Source organism: Pelobates fuscus, chromosome 11, assembly GCF_036172605.1.
Source record: "Pelobates fuscus isolate aPelFus1 chromosome 11, aPelFus1.pri, whole genome shotgun sequence".
Classification (NCBI taxonomy): Eukaryota; Metazoa; Chordata; class Amphibia; order Anura; family Pelobatidae; genus Pelobates; species Pelobates fuscus.
In genome coordinates, this window is record NC_086327.1 from 68,864,416 (window position 1) to 68,887,677 (window position 23,262).

Consider the following 23,262-nt stretch of genomic DNA (forward strand, 5'->3'; position numbering starts at 1 on the left):
GTTTGGGTTCACAGGAGAGTTGGTTATGAGGGTATTGAAGTAATTTACTTTTGCAGAGGAAAGAGCTAAGCTGTATGAGCTCAGCATAAATTTATAGTGGAGAAAGTCAGACGCACAGTGAGACTTTCTCCAACAGCAGTTCTGGAGCATTTTTGGAGCTATCGCGTCAGCTTGGTGTGCCAAGGTTGTTGTTGGGGGCGCCTGTGGCGTTTAAATGTAGAAGGTGCCATGATGTCTAGCTGAGAGGAGAGGGTGGAATTGAAGATGGAGGTTGCAGAACTAGGACAGGTAAGGTTTGAGATAGGTAAAAGAAGAGTTTGGAGATTAGTGGAGAAATGCTCTAGGTCAAGACATTGGAGGTTTCTGTGAGATTGATGTTCAGACGGTGGTGTCAATTTGGGTCTTAGGTATGCCAATGTCAAAAGTTAGCAGATGGGAGTCAGGTAGAGAAAAAGGAATATTGGAGAGATTAGAGGCAGTACAGAGGTTAGTGAAGGCGAGATCAAGAGTGTTTCCACAATCTAACAGCACCAGACCAACATTTAAAAGGACATTTTTGTTACAAGAATTGCAACAGCCTAATGTAATGGTTCTGGTGTCTATAGCTTGTCTCTGTCGACTAAGCACTTTAACCCCTTAAGGACCAAACTTCTGGAATAAAATGGAATCATGACATGTCCCACATGTCATGTGTCCTTAAGGGGTTAAACGCTGCATTTTCAGAGAAAAGGCAGAATTTACATTGCAGTCTAGGAAAACCACTAGATGCAGTCACTCAGATGGCCACTAGAGGTGCTTCCTAGTCCACTGCTGCACAGGAGGTTGCAGAACTGTCGTTCAACATCTCCACACTCTTCTTGGACGCTCTGAAAGTTTTCCACAGACATGCATTGATTCAATGCATCTCTATGAGAAGATGCTAATTGGTGCAGCACAGTGTTTTCACGTGCATGTACAATAGCCTCCCAATGCTTTTCTATGGGAAAGCATTGGATTGGCTGAGATCATCAAGATTGATGATCATAGCCTATGAGGCAGAGCCAAGTAGGGCCAGCTGCGGCAAGACTGGTGCTGCATGGAAAAAGGTAAGTAAATATACCTTTAATCTCCGGAGAGAGGGAGTGGGGGGACCTAATCCTGCATTCCATGTTTGTATTACTGACACTATAGTATTCCTTTAATTCTGAAAGTACAAAATACATTAAGCACCATGAACACAAATAATCAAATGCATACCTATATTTTAAAATTATATTTCGATAATAAATGCATGTAATGTTTTACATAGAATATCTTTTTCGGGATATCTTTGTATGTTTATACTTTCTCACAGATCCATAGTCATGTATCCATTCTCTTATCTCACTTTCTTCCCTGCTTTGTTTAAAACACTTAATTTTATTTTGTTTGCAAGCCTGTTGATTGGTGTTTCTCTAAGCTCTGACTGGCAAAGAAAAGCTGTGAAAGACTAGGCAGCTCAAATATCCCTTGAAAAGCAACAAAAGGAACTAGCTAATTGGACGGTTATCATTTTCATCTTCAAGTCTGGATTCTAATTGAAGTGGGAGGGAACTGGCAGTGAGTGATATGTGCATTCAAAAAAAAATGTCCCATTCAACTTTTGATGCTTAAAAGAACCTAAACATAATTAGTTCACATAGTTTACTGGAGAGAGGAAGACAGAAGATATGTGAGAAGAAGATACATTAATATTAAAGAAAGGTCAAATAGTATAAACTGGCAATGAGAGTGAAGAACAAGATATATATTCATTTCATAATAGAAGATGCTACAGTACACAATGCAAACTGTGTGACAGAATATTAATGGAAAGGTTACAAAACTGCAAACAAACAGATAAGAAGTTATCACAAAGAAGAGAGATAAATTATTGTTGAATTGAAGATCTAAGCAGAGGGCATTATTTTGAGAAAATTTTAAGTTATTGAACCTCAAGAAAAAAAATCAGGTAAGAATATTAATTGTATGTTTTGTTTAATTTATATTGGCATTGTTTAAAATTTGCAATGTTGATTATCATTTACATAGTAGTGTTATTCTTCAGGGTTAATATCAAACAGCATCTGATCAGTATGATGCTACATTGATATGCACCTTCTTCAGCAGCAGTATGGGCAAGAGAGTGATTCTAGGCAAATATTTCTTGATAATATTGTGCGTGGGATATTGTCGATAAAATAACAGATTGAAAAATGCTTACAGATTAATAAATGAATATTTCCAACTTAATTCAACAAAACCTTGGTTTAAATATTTTGACCTTACAAATAATCATCATTACAGTTTGCTTGCTACAAACTGACATTTCTAACTGTGGAAAAATCTGTGCGTGTAATCTTACATGTTCTGTTATCTTTTATTCAACAAGTTACATTTTCTGCTATTTACTGCTGTTAATAAAATAAATACATAAGACTAATTTATTTAATAGCCAAAATCCATTTTCTTTTGTTCATGGAGTTTTAAAATGTATCTTTCAAACAATCCACTATCACCTTAACTTTATTAATGTTAATTTAATAATATTGTCTTTTAAAATCACATTAATGTCCATTATAAAAGGTACTTTCATCAATGAAAAATATTTCTCTGACCTTTGAAACTCCATTATATATATGAAGTTTTAATTATATTAATGTTTTTGCATTTCTGAGGAACTTTGGTACTCAAACTATGTATTCATTTATTTTAATATTCAAATAATTTTACACTTAATTCAGAGGTGTGATTTAGATTTTTTCCACATAATGAAATGTATGATACATATAGTAAACAAAAAAAATTTAATAAGCATGTACAGAATTATCCATTAAATCCCAAATTGTAGAGTAAGTCTGAATGACAAAATTCCTACTTTAAAAGCCAAGTTGTTATTTTATCTAAGTTGGAGAATTTTTCTAAACCTTCAACATTAGCCCTATTCACAATTTCAATTCACTACATGTCAAAGTTTAATGTTTAACCCCTTAAGGACACATGACATGTGTGACATGTCATGATTCTCTTTTATTCCAGAAGTTTGGTCCTTAAGGGGTTAAACTTGGCATTTTAGACAATAATTTTTCTATTGCTGATATTAAACTTTCCTTAAATATGGCATAAAAACACGCAATTACATAACTTTCCATGTATTCATTTACACACTACATGTAATTTATGTAACTATAGCAGAGTTAAAAAAAATGTTGCAATACGTGTGAAGGTTCCTAGCGCTTGTTAGATCCGGGTATAGTCTCTTCTATCTGGCAATAACTGTTTTTTTTAGTATAGTTTTTGGTGACATGAGTTTTAAGATTGGGGGCTCCTCTAAAAACAATGTTTGGTTTGTCTGGTAAAATCTCCTTTAAAATTTCATCCTCTTTTAAAATATCCCAGTGTTTTTTTTGATCATTTTCATTTGAAATCTAAAACAATAGGCAGAGTAAAAGTTTTACTTTGATTCAATTTTTTATATTTTAACAATAGTTTTTTGTGTCTGCTTGTTTGATTTCTGTGATGAGGGTGTCTATGTCTTTACCATTGTAGTTTTTTTCTCCACCAATTTTTCTTTTAGATCTAGAGCTTGTTCTTGGAAGAGGTCATTGTCTGTACAATTGTGTTTAATTGAGCTGGCTTTTTGAGATGCTTTTAAGCCTGGGAGTGTTGTGGCAGCTAGTGGAGTCTATAATTGTATTGGTGTGGACTTTTTGGAAGAATGTTTTGTGTGTAATTGGTTGTTTAGTATGTAAATGTCTATATCCAGAAATTGGACTTTGGCAGTGCTTATCTCAGTGTTTAACATAATGCCACTCTTATTATCATTTTAAAAAGTGAAAATTCTGTAAGACTATTTTCTGTGCCCTTCCAGATAAAATCAGATAATCAGTATATCTCAGATATAAAACAAGATTAGATTGTCATTTGCAGTTAGATCAGATTGAAGTTTCCTCCCAGTCGGCCATAAAAACGTTAGCGTAACTTTTCTGCTGTAAATAAAAGGAATCATAAAACCAGAAATAGTTTTTTTTAAATCATGTCCAGACCTTTTAAAATAAAATCTGTTCAAATTTGTGGAGTGTCTTTATCTTTTTCTAAAACCTTTTTGATCGCAGCACATTCAAGGTCATGGGGGATGATAGTATTAAGGAACTGAACATCACTGGTGACTAAAATATAGTTTGATTTCCATTTAAAGTTGTTTAAAATTTGCAGAAGGCTCATGCTATCTTTCAGATAGGATTTATTTTTAACAATGTGGGGTTCGACATGGGTGTCTAGATATGCTGACAGATTAGACAACATTGCATTAATGAATAAAAACAGAGGGGTAGGTGCAGCGCTTCAGTAATCCTTGACAATGTATATGTGTAGAGAACCAGAGAAGAAATAATAGTATAATATTTTAAAACTGTAGTGGTAATAGGTAAGATAAAAGATGTGCACTCACTCTTTCCTGGAGCTTCAATACAGCTCCAGTGTATGCGCCTTTGAGGAATAATCTATGGATCAAGTGCAGTGGTAATTCTTCAAATTATATGTGTGGTAGGGGGTATTCTAAAAAAATAAACAAATAAAAATCGTATATGGTGAAGTATGTTGTGCTATGAAGCAAGGGTAGGTAAAAACGATAAAATGTACACTCACGTGTTATGGAGCCGTAAAACCTGACTCCTCTGATAGCGCTTGAAGTGGTTTGATCCTCACTCAAGGATACAAGTGTAAATATAAATTCTTCAGTATGTGTATATGTGGCGATAAACAAACAGAACCACAATAGTCTACATCATAAAAAGGAGTGTAAGCAGAAATAAATAAGTTAAACCTACTCACATGCTAAAGAGCAAGTTCCGGTTTGCTCAATCCAAAGCGCTTGGGTGGTATAATCCTCACCGGGGATATACCGTATATACTCGAGTATAAGCCGAGTTTTTCAGCACATTTTTTGTGCTGAAAAACCGGAACTCGGCTTATACTCGAGTCAATAGTCTGTATTATGGCAATTTGCATTGCCATAATACAGACTGAGGGAGAGGGGGCTGGCAGAGATCTTACTTACCCGTCCTGCAGCTCCTGTCAGCTCCCTTCTCCTCTGCGCTGTCCGTTCAGCACCTCGGTCAGCTCCCACTGTAAGTCTCGCGGGAGCCGCGGCTCTCGCGAGACTTACAGTGTGAGCTGACAGAAGAGCTGACCGGACGGCGCGGAGGAGGAGAGAGCTGACAGGAGCTGCAGGACGGGTAAGTAAGATCTCTGCCAGCCCCCTCTCCCCCCCACTGAACTGCCAATGCTGGACCACCAGGGAAGGAGCCCCCCTCCCTGCCATGTATCAAGCAGGGAGGGGGGGACGAAAATAAAAATAATAATTCAATAAAAAATAATAAGAAAAAAATATATTAAAATAATAAAAAATAATAATAAATAAAATAATAAAATTGCCCACCCCCCCACCCCCCCACCACTGCAACACACACACACACACTGCACTCATATACACACATACACACAATGCACTCATATACACACACACACACACTGCACTCATATACACACACACTGCACTCATATACACACACACACACTGCACTCATACACACACACACACACACTGCACTCATATACACACACTGCACTCATATACACACACACACACACACGCTGCACTCATACACACGCTGCACTCATACACACGCTGCACTCATACACACACTGCATTCATACACACACACTGCATTCATTATACACACACTGTAAATAAATATTCAATTAATATATATTTTTTAGGATCTAATTTTATTTAGAAATTTACCAGTAGCTGCTGCATTTCCCGCCCTAGTCTTATACTCGAGTCAATAAGTTTTCCCAGATTTTTGGGGTAAAATTAGGGGCCTCGGCTTATATTCGGGTCGGCTTATACTCGAGTATATACGGTAGCTCCAAACAATCCAACAGCAGCAAAGTTAGGTCCAATTAAAAAAGTACTTTAATATTAAAAAATAATAAAAGTAATACTATATATAATAAAATAGTGATAACAAAGTTAAACAATACACCTAACACGTTTCTCCTTGGATAGGTTTTATCAAAAGTGTTTATTGACAAAAACACTTTTGATAAAGCCTTTCCAAGGAGAAACGCATTAAGTGTATTGTTGTATTGCCAGGAGGATTGGTTTCATTTTTGTGGATTTTTGGTAAGAAATAAATAACAGGAGTAGTGGGATGTGTAATGTTTATAAGACGTGTTCATATTTATTGATAATCTGGAGGTCAGATAAAAGTTTCTCGTATACTGTGATGTCACAGTGGAATGGGAGAGAGCTTCTTTCATATACATTTCTTTGGATAAAATTACTAGCTCTCCACTTTTATCTGTGGGTTTGATAACGATGTGAAATTAAATTTGTCAAATTTGTTGTTTTTGGTTTTCTTTAAATCTTTTGTGACCAGTTTTTCAGAAGTTGTTAAACTACTGTATTTTAAATGAGAGGGGTAAAAAAAATAGAGGCAGGTTTCAGACTGGTGTAGTTAACAGGCATATCATTGGGAGGAGGCTTTGAATTTTGAGCTATGTTTGGATCATGTTGTCTGGCATAAATTTGTTTATGTCGATGTAAGCGGAAAAATTATTAAACTTTCGGGTGGGGGCATACTTCAAACCATTGCTTAGAACTGCAAGTTCTGTAGCATTCAGGACTTTACTGGATAAATTGAATATGCCTGATGTTGATATGAGTTTAGGTTATTTCCCATTCTCTTCTCCTTTTTTTGAACCCTTCTTCCGCTTCTTCTCCCGCTGGTGTAAGGTTTCTTTTTTTTTTCTCCTTTCTTCTATTTGGTAGAACTGATTTTGGGAAGCACCTATCTCTAAAAATCTTCGGTGTCAGTGTAGTCAGATGAAATCTGTTCCTTTTTATTAGCTCGTTTGGGGATATTGAAGCTTTAAAAATTTGTCAGTTTGGGGTTTTGGGTCTTAAGAAGTGAGTTGTTGTGGTTCTTTGTCTCTGAAGTTTAGGTGAGGCATAATAGTGTGTGGGTGTATTAGCAGACTGTATTCTGGTGACAAGCTAAGAGGGATTTGGGGGGGAAATAGTAATTTGGGGAGATATTTGGTTGGTGTGGTACGTTTTGGGAAGTGGAATGTTTTTTTTTTTTGTCAATCTTTGTTTTTATTGAGGCATAAGATGGTTCGGTACAGAAAGAAAAACAAGGGGTTAATGCATGAATGACGCAAGACATGTATAACTGATTGTACAATGGTTACATGTAATCCCTAGAATAGCAGCCTCATTTTATAAACGGTACAACAGTAGTGTAACGGATCGCCTGGCACCCCGACCGGGTACCTCCGTTAATGGATGCTCCTAGTGCTTCCTGAGGACTCCAAGCACTCTGGCAGACACCACAATCACCGAATCCGAGAAACCTTTAAATTCTCCCAAGCGTATGAATGCTGTAGACCATTGAATAGGAACCATACGAATAGGCTTGTACTCCTAGCAGTCAACTGGAACATACAATAAATCCTTCCCCCAATAATGAGACGACACATCACTTTGAGGGTAAAACAGGAACTCTGGACTGGCTCATCCAGCCCGGCCTTTACTTCCAACTCACACACACAGGCCACACCCAGGGGGAGGCACAAAAGAACCAATGACACAGATGCTACCTCCCACACATCCCCTCCCCCCAGTGTGACACATAATCCCATCATGCATACAGTGTAAAATATACTTTTACACAACTTTCATAACTTTAAAACCATACATCACATTCACACAAAAATACATATCCACAATCAATCCATTCAGGGGAACAACATATTAAAAAATGGCATGAATCCGACCAGGGGTTCAAAAGTTACTAAAAGTATCTTTTGTTCCTTTCTGGCTGGCAGAAAAACATCCCCACAATGCACCCTGGTTTCCTCCCTTCTGCCCTGGAGTTAATTGGAGAAGTAATCCAATTACCCAGGACTAAAGGCAGACTCCATTAACCACATGGTTGCAAAACGACATAAAACACTTTAAAATACATAAAGTCACATTTACACATAACACACAGACATTTCACCTATCCCCAGATAGCTGGGATCTGCACGCACAAAACTACCGAATAGCGCGCAGATCCTACTCACACAGTACAATTGCCATGGAGCTAAAGTCTTTCCCATAGTCTTTCATTATATGAATAGGCTCCATGGTATGGCTATCTGGGGTATCACATTCCCATAAAGTCTGGTCCATAGTCCAAAGGCAAGAGGCGGGCAATCAGCCCCCTCCAAGGACACGTGGCGAGGTCGGTTTCGCCACACTTCTCCCCTTTACCCCCCAGACTAACAGGGTACTTGACCTCCTGCCGGTCAGTGCCCTTGTTAGTCCAGCAGCCCACCCACAAGACAGAAACAGCAGAGCAGCCCACCCACAATAAACAGTTACTACACCTGGGTGAGGGAGAATCTTGTCCAGGTTCAGGTGCCTCACCACGGCTGTGTGGGGGACTGGTAGGCTGCCTTGGTAGGTTGCTGAGGGGGCAGAGACCAGCGGTACTCTGTCCTGTTGCCAGCACTACCGCGGGAGTAGTCTGGTTGGAGCCTGGTTGCTGGAGACCGACTGTCTCCCCTTTAAATACACCGCTCTGCTGCTGGAGATCGACTGTCTCCCCTTGAGTTACACCGCTCTGCTGCTGGAGACCGACTGTCTCCCCTTGAGTTACACCGCTCTGCTGCTGGAGACCGACTGTCTCCCCTTGAGTTACACCGCTCTGCTGCTGGAGACAGACTGTCTCCCCTTTGGCTAAACAGCCCTGTTGTGGGGGGGCAGGACCGACCGTCCCTACCCCCTGTGCTGGAAGTGCAGAGACCACGGTCCCATCTGCACAGGTGTGGGGCTTACAGTCTCCCCCTGGTACATTAAGCTGCCACTGGGGAGAGGTGGTAACCAGCTCCTCTCCCTTAAGAACACTCTGCCGCTGGGGAATGGAGACTGGGCTCTCTGTTCCCTGTACATTAATGATCCGCCGCTGGGGAGAGGTGGTAACAATCTCCTCTCCCATGCATACTTCCCGTCTCTGCGGAGGGAGACCGACTGTCTCTCCTCCCAGCACAGAGTCCTGCTGTGGGGGAAAGGGGGCTGGGCTCTCTATTCCCTGCTGGATACTCTGCCGCTGGGGAATGGAGACCGGGCTCCCAATTCCCAACAAATCACACTGCCTGGGGAGGGAGGACGGCTCCTTCAGCTCCCTGTAACTTGGGCGCAGAGACCACGGTCCCATCTGCGCTGGTGTGGGGCTTACGGTCTCCCCTTGGTGGGTTAGGCTGCCGCTGGAGAGAGGGTGTAACAAGCTCCTCTCTCTGAACTGTAACCTGCCACTGGGGATCTGGGCCGACTGCCCAGCATCCCTGTAGGGCCGGTAGAGAGACCTCGATCCCATCTCCACCTGCCATCTGTGGGTCTCTCCAGGACCAGTCTATGAGGTCCCCTACTTCTGCAACTGGTAGTGAAGCAGGGGGTGCCTCTGCCGCGTTTTCCCAGCTATAGGCTAGCAGGTCTGGGTCTGCCACCCAGTTTTCCCGGTCTGCGTCCCTGCTCTGCGGCTGGCAGGAATTTAATAGTTCTACATAGTCCATCTCCAGCTCTCGTTCCATGGCAGCGAAACGGCGGAGGTCTTCTCCCAGTCCAATAGATCTCGGGCCCTGTATCATCTCACCTCGGTAATGAAAGATAGCCCAGTACCGTGACTCTGCTGGACTGCCGAAGTCGACATCCTCCACTAAGGCTTTCCACAACAGGCCAGGGCTTGTGTAGTTCTCCCCCTCTGGCTGGATGCCCTCTGCCCTCCACGTCTCTGGCTGGACAGTGCACCACCACAGTGCCCGGTATGAGGCGTCCAGGCTCAGTTCCCTTTCCACGAGGTACTCGAGTTGTCTTACCCGCTGCCCTCCAGGTTGGTCTCCCAGAAGTGGCATCCGCCAGGCCATTTGTTCCTCCAACTGGTATGCGACACCAGGAAGGCGCTGCTGCCGTTGATACTGGACTTCCTCCAGGGCATCGTACCATAATTCTTTCCGGGCATTATCTCTCCATTCTAATTCACTCTCTTCCTCAGGTGTGTGTGTTGCCCAGGGGTCTACGAACCCCATTTTCCCAAATCTTTGTGTAGACAGGGACGCTGTAGGCACACTAGCGTCGCCCTCAATTTGTAAATCCAAACGTACTGTGTCTCCGAGCTGCTTTACCTCACACTAGGACGCCATCCCACTGCTGCCACCAATGTAACGGATCGCCTGGCACCCCGACCGGGTACCTCCGTTAATGGATGCTCCTAGTGCTTCCTGAGGACTCCAAGCACTCTGGCAGACACCACAATCACCGAATCCGAGAAACCTTTAAATTCTCCCAAGCGTATGAATGCGGTAGACCATTGAATAGGAACCATACGAATAGGCTTGTACTCCTAGCAGTCAACTGGAACAGCATACAATAAATCCTTCCCCCAATAATGAGACGACACATCACTTTGAGGGTAAAACAGGAACTCTGGACTGGCTCATCCAGCCCGGCCTTTACTTCCAACTCACACACACAGGCCACACCCAGGGGGAGGCACAAAAGAACCAATGACACAGATGCTACCTCCCACACATCCCCTCCCCCCAGTGTGACACATAATCCCATCATGCATACAGTGTAAAATATACTTTTACACAACTTTCATAACTTTAAAACCATACATCACATTCACACAAAAATACATATCCACAATCAATCCATTCAGGGGAACAACATATTAAAAAATGGCATGAATCTGACCAAGGGTTCAAAAGTTACTAAAAGTATCTTTTGTTCCTTTCTGGCTGGCAGAAAAACATCCCCACAATGCACCCTGGTTTCCTCCCTTCTGCCCTGGAGTTAATTGGAGAAGTAATCCAATTACCCAGGACTAAAGGCAGACTCCATTAACCACATGGTTGCAAAACGACATAAAACACTTTAAAATACATAAAGTCACATTTACACATAACACACAGACATTTCACCTATCCCCAGATAGCTGGGATCTGCACGCACAAAACTACCGAATAGCGCGCAGATCCTACTCACACAGTACAATTGCCATGGAGCTAAAGTCTTTCCCATAGTCTTTCATTATATGAATAGGCTCCATGGTATGGCTATCTGGGGTATCACATTCCCATAAAGTCTGGTCCATAGTCCAAAGGCAAGAGGCGGGCAATCAGCCCCCTCCAAGGACACGTGGCGAGGTCGGTTTCGCCACAAGTAGTATTATACAAGCTAAACAGGTTATTTGTTATTTAATATTTTGTCGTTGGCCTAGTGCTGAGAGTACAAGATATGGATCATATGATCCGAATGGTAGCATGCAGACTAATTACCATAGCAAAGAGTATGTGTATTTGTTGAGATCAGATATCATTTGTCGCTTTAACATTTGTCGCTTTAACTTTTGTCGCTCTAACATTTGTCGCTCTAACATTTGTCGCTTTTACATTTGTCGCTTTTACATTTGTCGCTTTTACATTTGTCGCTTTTACATTCGTCGCTTTAACATTTGTCGCTTTTACATTTGTCGCTTTTACATTTGTCTCTTTAACATTCGTCGCTTTGTCCTTAGTCGCTTTAACATGTGTCGCTGTAACATGTGTCGCTGTAACCCGTGTAGCTTTAACATTTGTCGCTCTAACATTTGTCGCTCTAACATTTGTCGCTCTAACTTTTGTCGCTCTAACATTTGTCGCTCTAACATTTGTCACTCTAATAGTTGTCGCTCTAACATTTGTCGCTTTGTCGCTCTAACTTTTGTCGCTTTAACATTCGTCGCATTAACGTCAAACTTTTTAGTATTATCAGAGCTTAAAATAAAATAATAATAACAACATAAAGTCATACGAGTAGGCAAAATGGGAGGCATATGCACAAGTGGGAGTCCAGTAAGGAGAGTCCATGGGGGTCATTCAGGCTAGAGCCCTGCGGCTATCAGCTAAGAGTCGTGATAGTGGGGCCGCCAGTTAGTGGGGTCTGTTCAGCCAATACCTCTGCTGGGCACGGTGGGGAAGTTGGCACCGTCGTGAAGAATGAGCCACCCTGGTACGGCATGGTGCGAGTTGGCGTCGGCCGTCGGCCGGCCCCAGGTCGTTATGAAGGCCTTCACCAGTTTCCCACCGACACGGTTACTCAGAGAGGCCGGGTCGTCCCTTCGTCGGGCGCCATGCTGGGCTCGGGTGTTCTGCCGCCGCCTGCGGCGGGCGAGCCTCCGGCGGTGTGGTTGGTGTCTTGGAGTCGGACTCCATGCGGTCTTCAGCCTGGGAAGGCGTTGTAGACGGCCTATGGTAGAGGCTTCTGGTAAGTGAGTGAGTAGTCGGGCGGTTTGTCGCAGTGTGACAGTACCTCGCCCCCGCTGTTGCAGGTGAAGCTTTGGGCCTTGAGGTGAGACTTTGGGCCTGACTGGGACACTGCTGGCTGAGTTAGGCCTATTGGTTCGAGTTTGAGGCACCTTTGGCTTGTGGGGTCGCGGTTGGCCCTTCTCGCCGTCTGCCTTAGCCTGGCGTGTGTCATGCCACTGCCATGTATGAGGTCTGTGAGTGAGAGGTTGCTCGCTGAGTCGCCGTGAATCAGGCCATTGGTGGTGTGAGGCCTCGGCCCTCAGGTGGGTCTGGGCTGGACGGGACATTAGTACCTCCAGTTTGCGCCAAAAGCTTTGGAGAATTCTGTCCATTCTCGCCTCATATCCCAGCTCGCTCCGTGCCTCCTCAGGCTTCCACATGGCCGGCGTTCCCCCAGCTGTCTTGCTGCCGGTCTGGGCTCCCGTATATGGGTTGGATGTAGTCCCATGGATGTAGTCCCCCCCGGCCCTGTGGGGGGGGAAGGGGACTTTGTGAGGACCCGTTAGTAGGGGAGGAGAGGGATGGGAGATCGGCCGATTCTCCTGCCCGCAGCCCCCGCTAGGCCGCAGCTGTTCCACCCGGCTTTTTCCTGTCAGCGTCTCGGCTTTCCGCTTTGGGACTTTCCAGCCGACGTCTGCGGCAGATGGGTACCCGTTTGGAGCATGATGTGAGCGGCAGGAGTCCCAGCAAATCGCTTGACATCGTAGGTTAGTAGGGAGCTCCTGCATGCTGCGACCGTCCGCCATGCCGGTCAAGCCCCGCCCCCGAGGCTGCATTATTTAACCCAGTAATGACCTAAAGAGATTTGAGATGACTACTTGAAGATTGCATTATGCTAAGGGATACAAAGCAATATTACCCATCTCATGCATGTCGAGTCAGTCTTATAAAGTCATGAGGTACCAATAGACTTCGGGAAGTGGAATGTTGATAAGATTGGTAATATTGTCGTTTATTGAATCTGTAGGTTTTTGGGGGGGATGGAGATGGATGGAACCTGGGTTTGTGTGGTGGTGCAAATCTGTGTTGTCTGAGAGGGCGGGTACGTGATGTGTTGTGGGTGTCTGTGGTAATTCTTATTTGACTTCAGACTCTGGAGAATACGAGACTCCTCTTTTTTGTGTGTGTTCGACTTTATCTAACTTTGTATTAGAACAGAGTTCTATTTATATTCGTGTCTCTCTCTAAATGGTTTTAATTTTTCTTTCAGTATATTGATTTCTTTTTCTAGTATAGTAAGCTGGTTCCTTTTTTTTGTTAATTAGTATTTTCATTAGTCCCAAGTAGCAATTTTCAAGCTGTTCAAGCCATTCATCCATGAATATTTGGTCTTCTTGGTCTGAGGTTGGCATTTCGAAAAGCCTGAGCCCCCTAGGAGTAATTTTTCTTATTTCCCATTTTAGTTTGATTTCTTTACTCATAGCCCGTTGAGTAAAGTAAAATTTTATGAATAATAGGCTGATTCTCTGTAGAGAGCATCATTTGGGTATTCTGTTATGTTATTTTCATTAAAACATTTAAATTGATACTAAAATTATTCCTCTATGCAAAAACAGGCATTGATTGCGGATCAATAAAAGAATAAAACAAGCAGCCAAGGAAATCTCGAATTAACAACAGTTCAAATACGTACAATGGTGAGGTTCCTAGCGCTTGTTAGATCCGGGTATGGCAGCTGGTACTTCCCAAAACAGAGTCTCTTCTATGAGGCAATAACTATGTATAGGCCAGGAAAGGGTACAGGGAAGCAGGCCTTATGGGTGTCCTTAAACTGGTATGGTGGTGAGTTAGTATGGAAAATGTGAGGGCAGAAAATAGTATATAGTGTAGTATATTCTATTGGTGGTGAGGTAAAATAATAAAAATGCTACTTAAAATTTTCTGGAGCTTATGTTCAGCTTCAAATATATGTGCCTGGGCGGTATAATCCCCATCTTTTTGGATTTGTCGCACATGAATTTATCTGGATAAAAAAAAAATTGAATGTGAGAGAACTGTTAGAATGAGTGATTGTAATTTTGTTATTTTGCCATCGTGTAATAATGAAAAATGGGGAGCAGTAGTCATTCCAAATTGAAAATAGGCAATTTATCCAAAAATAAAAGAGTCAGTGGGCAATTGACTACCCACACACCCATTCCCATATATCCAGTCTGTGGTGTTAGTGACCATTCTTCAGTGTGGGAAAAAACAGTGCTTCATCAGCTTCTCCCAACTGCATGCAGACTCATGTATGTACGTAGTGGGGAATCGCGATGCAGCCTAGAACAAAATCTAACCCCATTAAACCCCCCCAATAACGACAGACCACTTAGTATGGATGAAACAGGCCACAGCATTTATTATCACAACTAAATTACTGCATAACACATCCATAACTTTATTTATTAAATCTCTTCTTTTCTGTAACCAAAACATTAGACATAAATAAGCATAAATTAACATATATACATATATAACTCCACCCATAGTGTTATACAGTGACCCAACCGTCCTTGCCAATGAAAACATGGAGTGGTTCCTAATCACCACTCCCTCTCACCTCCCCCCTCGTCATAAAAAATCCTTCCAATGCCTGCCATCAGCCGACCTTATCCACGCTCGATGGGCACGAGACCTCAGGCAACCTAAAGTTAAACCTTTAGAGCAGGGGAGGTTTGAGACCTTAAAAAACGTGTTCATCTCATTCCATCTACTTAAACGTAACCTCAAACTCAATTGGCAAGGACATACCCCCGGCTAGCTGCGACAAAATATAGTATAGGGCGGGCGGGAGGGAAGCTGTTTGCTGGCCCGAATCCCAAGTGGCACTGAGGTAAGACCTCCCCCACACTGTCTTACACAGAACATAATCACACCCACAGACTCTTCCCAACCAATCCCATGCATCTATCCCCACACTCCTACATGTGCCCTTGTCCGCTTAGCTGCGCTATCTCCCCAGGGCCTGTCAGGCAGGACAAAAGCACTACGTGAAAGCATACATCTCAAGCTATGTTTGGATCATTTTGGCTGGCATGAATTTGTTTATGTCGATGTAAGCTGAAAAATAATTAAACTTTCGGCGGGGCATACTTCAAACCATTGCTTAAAACTGCAGGTTCTGTAGCATTCCCTATTTAGGAGGAACAGTTACAGTTTAGTTCCATAAATTGTTACTAGTAAGTCACCTAAAGTTTCTCAGAACATCCCAGCCCCTGACCACACGCCACTCACAACCCTCTTTGTTCACTTAAATAGTTGGGAGGTATGAAATCCTCCACATATGGGACAAAGGAGAGATTTATCAAAGAGTTCTATTTTAAAAGTGGAACAAAAATGTAAAAGGAGAATTCACCAATAGAATATACTTGCTGATTCCGTTGGTTTTCATGTTGTTGTTTCATGTTTATGTTTTAGAAAAGAACACTTTGATAAATCTCCTCCAATGTGTGCATCTATACTACATTGTGTAGCATAGTATATCCATTCCAAACTAATTATTAAAGATTTTTATCAATGTATTATTCACACATTACCCATTTATCCATACCCAGAAGCCTTCACCACAAAATACTACAAAAAAAATACTCTGGTCTACAGGCCCCCAGGCCTCATACGCATGTTGAATGCTATTCAAAAAGCCAGCTCCCTGTACTCAGTCACCCTCCAGGCACATATCGTGGTGCTACCCAAGGAGGGAAACTGCCCTTGGCTGTGCCTCAGCTACTGACTGATCTCCCTGTTAAACACAGACCTGAAGTTGTATACAAAGAATCTGGTGCTCCGCTTACAACAACATTTACTTGACATTTAATACCTAGATCAGGTGGGTTTTGTCTTGGGGAAGGAGGGGCATGGCAACACTACCAAAGTGCTCACATGATTTATGCAGCTTCAGCAGCTTAGGCTCCCTTGCTCCTCATATCAACAGATGTAGAGAAGGCATTCTACAGGGTAGACTTTTTAATCTCTGACCCAGAGTGGTCCCTTCCCTCTATGATGCAGAAATTAAAAACATTTGGGAACCTATCCAATTTGAAAATCAACTTTGCAAAATCTGAGATTCTTAACCTTACTTGTAAGGAGACATTAGTGGCAACCATGAAAACTGATGACTGAATATCAATTCCAGTGGTCCAGTGAAGCCATGAAGTACACAGATACATTGATACCAGCGGATCCTACTTAGACATGTTCACAACATTTTATCCCACTTCTGACTCATGTTAAGAAGGACCAAAAGAGTTGGACTTTCCTGCATATAATAAATGACAGGTAGTGAACAGCGCAAGAACAAAATAGCAGTATATTAAAATGTGTCACACTGTGTAATATACACCACTTATACGTATGTACCTAGTGGTAAAAAAAATAAATAATATTTGTGTTATTTACTGTATTTATTGTGAGTGCAATTATCGTGATTTATTTCACAGTGTTACTAGCTGCACTTGATTCTTGTGCCAGGTATTTCACACTATATGTACTACTCCTAACATTGCCCTCATTACTTTTTTTTTTAAACAAATTAGTTGACTCTTTTTAGAATATAAACAAAAGTAAAAACAACAGAAGGGGTAGCGCCACAGAGTAGAAATACCTAAGGTACAGTGGGAAACAACCTAGATTGGAAAAAAATATATAAATAAATAGAAAATAAATGGTTATATATATGGAAATGTCGTGATTATAGAGTCCAGAGGTAGGAAAAGTCCAATACTAGCTTTCCAATATGGATGCAAATGCACTTTAGACAAACAGTGCTCACAGTATAAAATACCAGGAATATGGATAGCGAATATTTTACTCACTTGTTCCAGAGCAGGCAAACTGCACAGCTCTCCACTCCTGTCAGACACCCGGGAGGTATCCAGGCAGCCCACAGTCGCAGGGGTTGTGGCTGCAGCAAGGCCCCCTGGAGTGAGGGTTCCGGTCGCAGCTATAACCCCTGTGAATGTGGTAGGTACAACACTGGTTGCATAGATATAGATCCCCATATGTTGTAGAACTACAACTCCGATGATGCTTTGCATGCCTTTATAATGACAAAGCATCATGGAAGTTCTAGTTCTAAAACTTCTGGGGATGTACCTTTTGGGCACCCATGGCTATATAGATATAGATATATAGAAACATATGTTGTCCCTCCTGTACTGTATATTATTAGAGATGCCGCAAACATGAAATTTTCCGTTCGCGAATGGCGAATGCGAATTTCCGCAAATGTTCGCGAACGGTCGAACCGGGCGAACCGCCATAGACTTCAATAGGCAGGCGAATTTTAAAACCCACAGGGACTCTTTCTGGCCACAATAGTGATGGAAAAGTTGTTTCAAGGGGACTAACACCTGGACTGTGGCATGCCGGAGGGGGATCCATGGCAAAACTCCCATGGAAAATTACATAGTTGATGCAGAGTCTGGTTTTAATCCATAAAGGGCATAAATCACCTAACATTCCTAAATTGTTTGGAATAACATGCTTTAAAACATCAGCTATGATGTTGTATCGATCAGGTAGTGTAAGGGTTACGCCCGCTTCACAGTGACAGACCAAACTCCCCGTTTAACGCACTGTAAGCCACCGCAAACAGTCCATTTGCACAACCGCAAACTCCCCATTTGCAAGGTTGGATACCAAGCTAGCCATGTCCCGTTCCTTGTCCTCACTGATGTCATTGAAGGTCTCTTCCTCCACCAAGCCACGTACCACACCAAGGGTCCCCGAAAGGTGACAACAAGCCCCCAGGGACGCCTGCTGTGTTTGGTCTTCCACCTCCTCAAAGCCACCTTCCTCTGACTCAACTTCTTCAGACTCCTCTCTCTGCGTTGCCTCTCTCTGCGTTATTATAAGGTGTGTTAAGTAGTACTATTCCTATCAGTTTAATCCCTGTTACTTCCCCTATCAGGGGACGTGTATATGACATCGATTTCAGGAACCGGGAGATGGAAAAAGATGCTTGGGCGGTCCTCCTACTTCAAATTTGGGTCACTGCGCGTGCAATCTAATGTGCCACCAGATAGGAGTGGTGTGTTAAGTAGTACTATTCTTATCAGTATAATCCCTGTTACGTCCCCTATTAGGGGACGTGTATATGGCATCGATTTTAGGAACCGGGAGATGGAAAAAGATGGTTGGTCGGTCCTCCTTCAAATTTGGGTCACTGCGCGTGCAATCTAATGTGCCACCAGATAGGAATAGTACTACTTTTTTAGCCTTTTTTAGTCTAATGTATCGCCCACTGTCAGTTCCTTCGGGATCCATCCCATTCATCTTAATAAAGGTGAGGTAATCTAGACTTTGACCTAGGCGACTTCTCTTCTCAGTGACAATACCTCCTGCTGCACTGAAGGTCCTTTCTGACAGGACACTTGAAGCGGGGCAGGCCAGAAGTTCTATCGCAAATTGCGATAGCTCAGGCCACAGGTCAAGCCTGCACACCCAGTAGTCAAGGGGTTCATCTCTCCTCAGAGTGTCGATATCTGCAGTTAAGGCGAGGTAGTCTGCTACCTGTCGGTCGAGTTGTTCTCTAAGGGTGGACCCCGAAGGGCTGTGGCGATGCATAGGACTTAAAAAGCTCCGCATGTCCTCCATCAACAACACGTCTGTAAAGCGTCCTGTCCTTGCCGGCGTGGTCGTGGGAGGAGGAGGATTACTTTCATCTCTTCCTCTGTTAGATTCCCGTTGTGCTGTGACATCACCCTTATACGCTGTGTAAAGCATACTTTTTAATTTATTTTGGAACTGCTGCATCCTTTCCGACTTGCGGTAATTCGATAACATTTCAGGCACTTTCTGCTTATACCGGGGGTCTAGTAGCGATGAAACCCAGTACAGGTCGTTCTCCTTCAGATTTTTTATACGAGGGTCCCTCAACAGGCACGACAGCATGAAAGACCCCATTTGCACAAGGTTGGATGCCGAGCTACTCATGTCCCGTTCCTCGTCCTCAGTGATCTCACTGAAGGTATGTTCTTCCCCCCAGCCACATACAACACCACGGGTACCAGATAGGTGACAACGAGCACCCTGGGATGCCTGTTGTGGTTGGTCTTCCTCCTCCTCCTCAAAGCCACATTCCTTCTCTGACTCCTCTTCCTCACAATCCTCTTCCAGCGTTGCCGCAGGTCCAGCAAGCGATGCTGATAAGGCTGTTTTATGCTGATAAGGCCCTAGCAGGCCCAGAAATGCACACGTGTGAAGGAAACTGACTGCTATTATTTCACAGTCAAATTTCTGGGGTTTTTTTAATGTACACTACTGTTACACCAGATATGAGTGACACTATACATAAAGTGCAAAAAGTAGGTCATAAGGTGCAAATTCAAAATACACTCATGTGATAAAATGTATCTTCCAAGTAATCTCCAAGTAATACAGTGTATAAAAAAAAAAAAAAAACACTTACATAAATATCTTGAATATATTTTCCCAAATATTGGGTGGCTTAGACCAAAGCAAAAGGAGACAAGAAAATAAAAAGGAATATAGTGTAAATCTGTTAATACCACTAAAAAGAAAATACACCAATCAACTCACAAGAATGGAGCAGTATAAGTCTGCTCTCACTGTAATCGCCCAGAAATATCAAGATGCAGGACCACGATAACATAGGCAGGAAGCAGCTGGATGATATTCAAACTTTTATTGATAGTAGAAACTTTAAAATCACGAGCTCGATCCAAGTAACAGCAGTCCACAGACCCTCCTGACACGCTGGCTAGCACTTGCGATCTTTGCAGGCACCGGAACGGCGTGAGGATCCTTTAGAGAGCTTCTTTCAGTGCGTCCTGACGTCGTACGTCTGAAACATGATGACGCGGTTCGCCTCAACGGCTTCTTCGGATCACATTCTGGGTCTTACGTCTGTATCGGTTTTATATCCGTTCAATGAATGCATAATTGCCAAATTGAATAGGTTAAATAGTCCTTAATAAATCACTTAAAACAAACCTAAAGGGGCACATCGCCTAAATGTCTCTTTCTTTCTGGATGCAAAATAGATTCTGCACAGGCTACTATAAACAGTATTTTGTATCTTTATACACACATATTTACAGATTGTACATAACTCTTAAAGGAGCAAAACATATTATTAAAAACCAAAAATCCCAGACGCTCTACATGAGGCTATAGCACAAGAAGAAGTGGCGGCGGCAATTTCTACGCTACTGGGCAATAAGGCACCCGGACCCAACGGCTACTTCATGAGCTATTACAAAAAATTCAAAGATGAATTAGTACCCCCCCTCACTAAATTATATAACCACTTCCTCCAGGGAGGGACCCTAGACCGAGACATGTCTACCGCCAATGTAGTGCTACTACCTAAACCAAATAAAGATTCCACCCTAGCCACGAACTACAGACCAATCTCCCTAATCAACTTGAACTTAAAAATATTCGCAAAACTCTTATCTATATGACTAACACCTCTCTTGCCCAAACTAGTTAATCCGGATCAGGTCGGCTTCATGCCAGGACGACAGCTATATGAAAACACCCGCCGTGGGGCTGACCTGATCTGGTACAACTCCGACGCCCCTCCCTAGATGCCGAAAAGGCCTTTGACAGAGTCCAATGGCCATTCCTATTTCAGCTACTAGAATCACAAGGCTTCCCAGACACATTCATTATTGCGATTAAGGCCCTATATACAGACCTCCAAGCACAAACAATCATACCTGGCGCCCCCAGGACCCCCTTCCCAGTGAGAAATGGGACACAACATTGGTGCCCGTTGTCACGGCAAGGGTGCCTAATTTAGTATTACATTATGAAATATTATCATTTAATGCCATTTGTGTAGTAAATGGCACAAAAGGATGCTATTGCTGAGGTCAACAGGGGTTACATCTTTTGAAGCTGGAACCCCCACAGAGGTTGGATGACAGAAGGGGAAGTGTGGATGGCATAGCAAGGTTGAAAGGGTTTTACTAATATGGATGTAAAGTAATCAAGGCTCTACAAGGTGTGAGGTTCTGCACTTGGGAAAAGTCTGAATGTCTCTTCATCCATTTGGCCTGTACCATTAAGTGCTGAGTAAATTTCTTTGAAATGTAAATGCCATTTTAGCTTTGCTCCAGTATCATACCCAAAGGAAGGACAAAAACATTCATATTTAACCCACAGAATAATAATAAAACCTAATTTTTATTATATTTGGAATGGGACAAGCCCAATCTTTTAATTAAGCCTAAACATGAGTTGCACAACTTAAACCGTGTGGCAGGAATTGTGATGTCTGTCCTATTGGATCGCAGGTGGGGCGTGCAACATGTCTATGGAATGGGAAAACAATAACAAATTCATAGAGGCAATTATTATTTCTGTGGCAGGTACAGTAGAGGAGATAAAACCAAAAAGTTTATATTTGGCTTCCTGTTTCTGGAACAAAGGAGGTGGTCACTTGGAATCACTATAGGTACGCCCCTGGGTGGGGTGTGATAATTCCACAGGGTATATCTCCTGTGATCCTGAAGGGTGGTGTGTACTTGCTTGGGGCCAAGATCTAATTTTGAGTGAGTCACCATCATCCTTCCTTGCCAGAGACCCCTTGGACAGAAGTTGTACTTTGAAAAACCTAAGTGAGTGAGTAATTAGGACTTCTGTTATTTTATCCTTTTTGTTTTTATCTGTTGTTGGTGTAAATAATTTGTTTATTATATATTGTTATATGCACTGTGACTATTTTTGCTCATAATAAACATTCATTTATTAAGTTCTACCTTTGTCTGGTTAAGAATCACGTTACCTGAAGAGACTAGTTGGTATTTTTGTAATTACATAGATACTGTGCTAAGTAATATTTGGTGGGTTTTATTGTTGATTTACCTGGGGGACCAAGGCACCCCATTTATAAATTGTCTTGGTGGTGGCAGCGTTAAGATAGTAATAGTTATATTATTATGTTTAAGTGTGGGTGGTGTTAAAAGGGGGATTTTGTCATTATTTCCGGTCTAGTGCAGACAAATAGTGTACTTTAACCCTTTCACCACCACAACTACGTCACGCACACTCTTGGAGTGGGGTGCGTTCGTGACAAATTGGTGGCATAGCGGTGGGATAACTAAAATATTTTTTCATCTTTTTACACCAGATTTTAGTGTTGCTGGATTTGTTGGTTAATCCAGGCACTAAAAGAAATTGTCTCAATTTCCAAAGGCTGAACTCAGTGCATATATAATATATTTACACCTCAACAGTTCCCCCCCCCCCACCCCCCTTCTCTGTTTTTTCTTTGCTATCTTTTATTTACTAAATGGAGTACCAGGCACAGTCCAAGGCAGCGCTAGACCAGCTTTGCCGGGAGAGATCTATTCCCTGTCGGGGAAAAACAAAAGAGGAACTATTACAAGCGCTGGTGGACTATGATTTGCAACAAGCAGTGCAAAGTGAGGCCTCAAACACTGCAGAGGAGATACCTGCAGCTTTTGTCAATGATGTACCGAGATCTGGAGATCCTTTGGATTGTTACTTACAAACGGTGTTAAAATATGTGGACTCAGCAGATGCAAACCAAAGACTACAGCTTATCCTTCAATATCAGGAGGCTGAGAGGGAGAGAGAGGCTGCTGAGAGGGAGAGAGAGGCTGCAGAGCGGCAGGCTGAGAGAGAGGCTGCAGAGCGACAAGCTGCCAGAGAGCATGAGCTAAAAATGGCTGAGTTAGAGAGGTTGACTGCCTCCCCTATAAGTATTAATTCCAGAGACTCTTCTGCACCCAAACCACGTGCAGAGAATTTTCCAACTTTGGACAAAGATGGTGATTTGGATGTTTTCCTGCGCAGTTTTGAAAAAGTTTGCAGGCAGTTCCAGCTACCAAAGGACCAGTGGGCAAAATACCTCACCCCTGGTCTCAGAGGTCCTGCCCTGGAAGCAGG

The 23,262-nt window shown here is 42.6% G+C and overlaps 1 long non-coding RNA gene across 1 annotated transcript in view; it reads left to right on the top strand.

Annotated features, from left to right (window-relative positions):
• The first annotated feature begins 1,637 nt into the window (after positions 1-1,637).
• The window catches only part of LOC134577954 (uncharacterized), a 129,692-nt gene continuing 108,067 nt past the window's right edge, over positions 1,638-23,262 (top strand). Inside the window, exon 1 of the long non-coding RNA XR_010086066.1 lies at positions 1,638-1,969. This is a non-coding gene — a long non-coding RNA (uncharacterized LOC134577954). The remainder of the gene's footprint in view (positions 1,970-23,262) is intronic.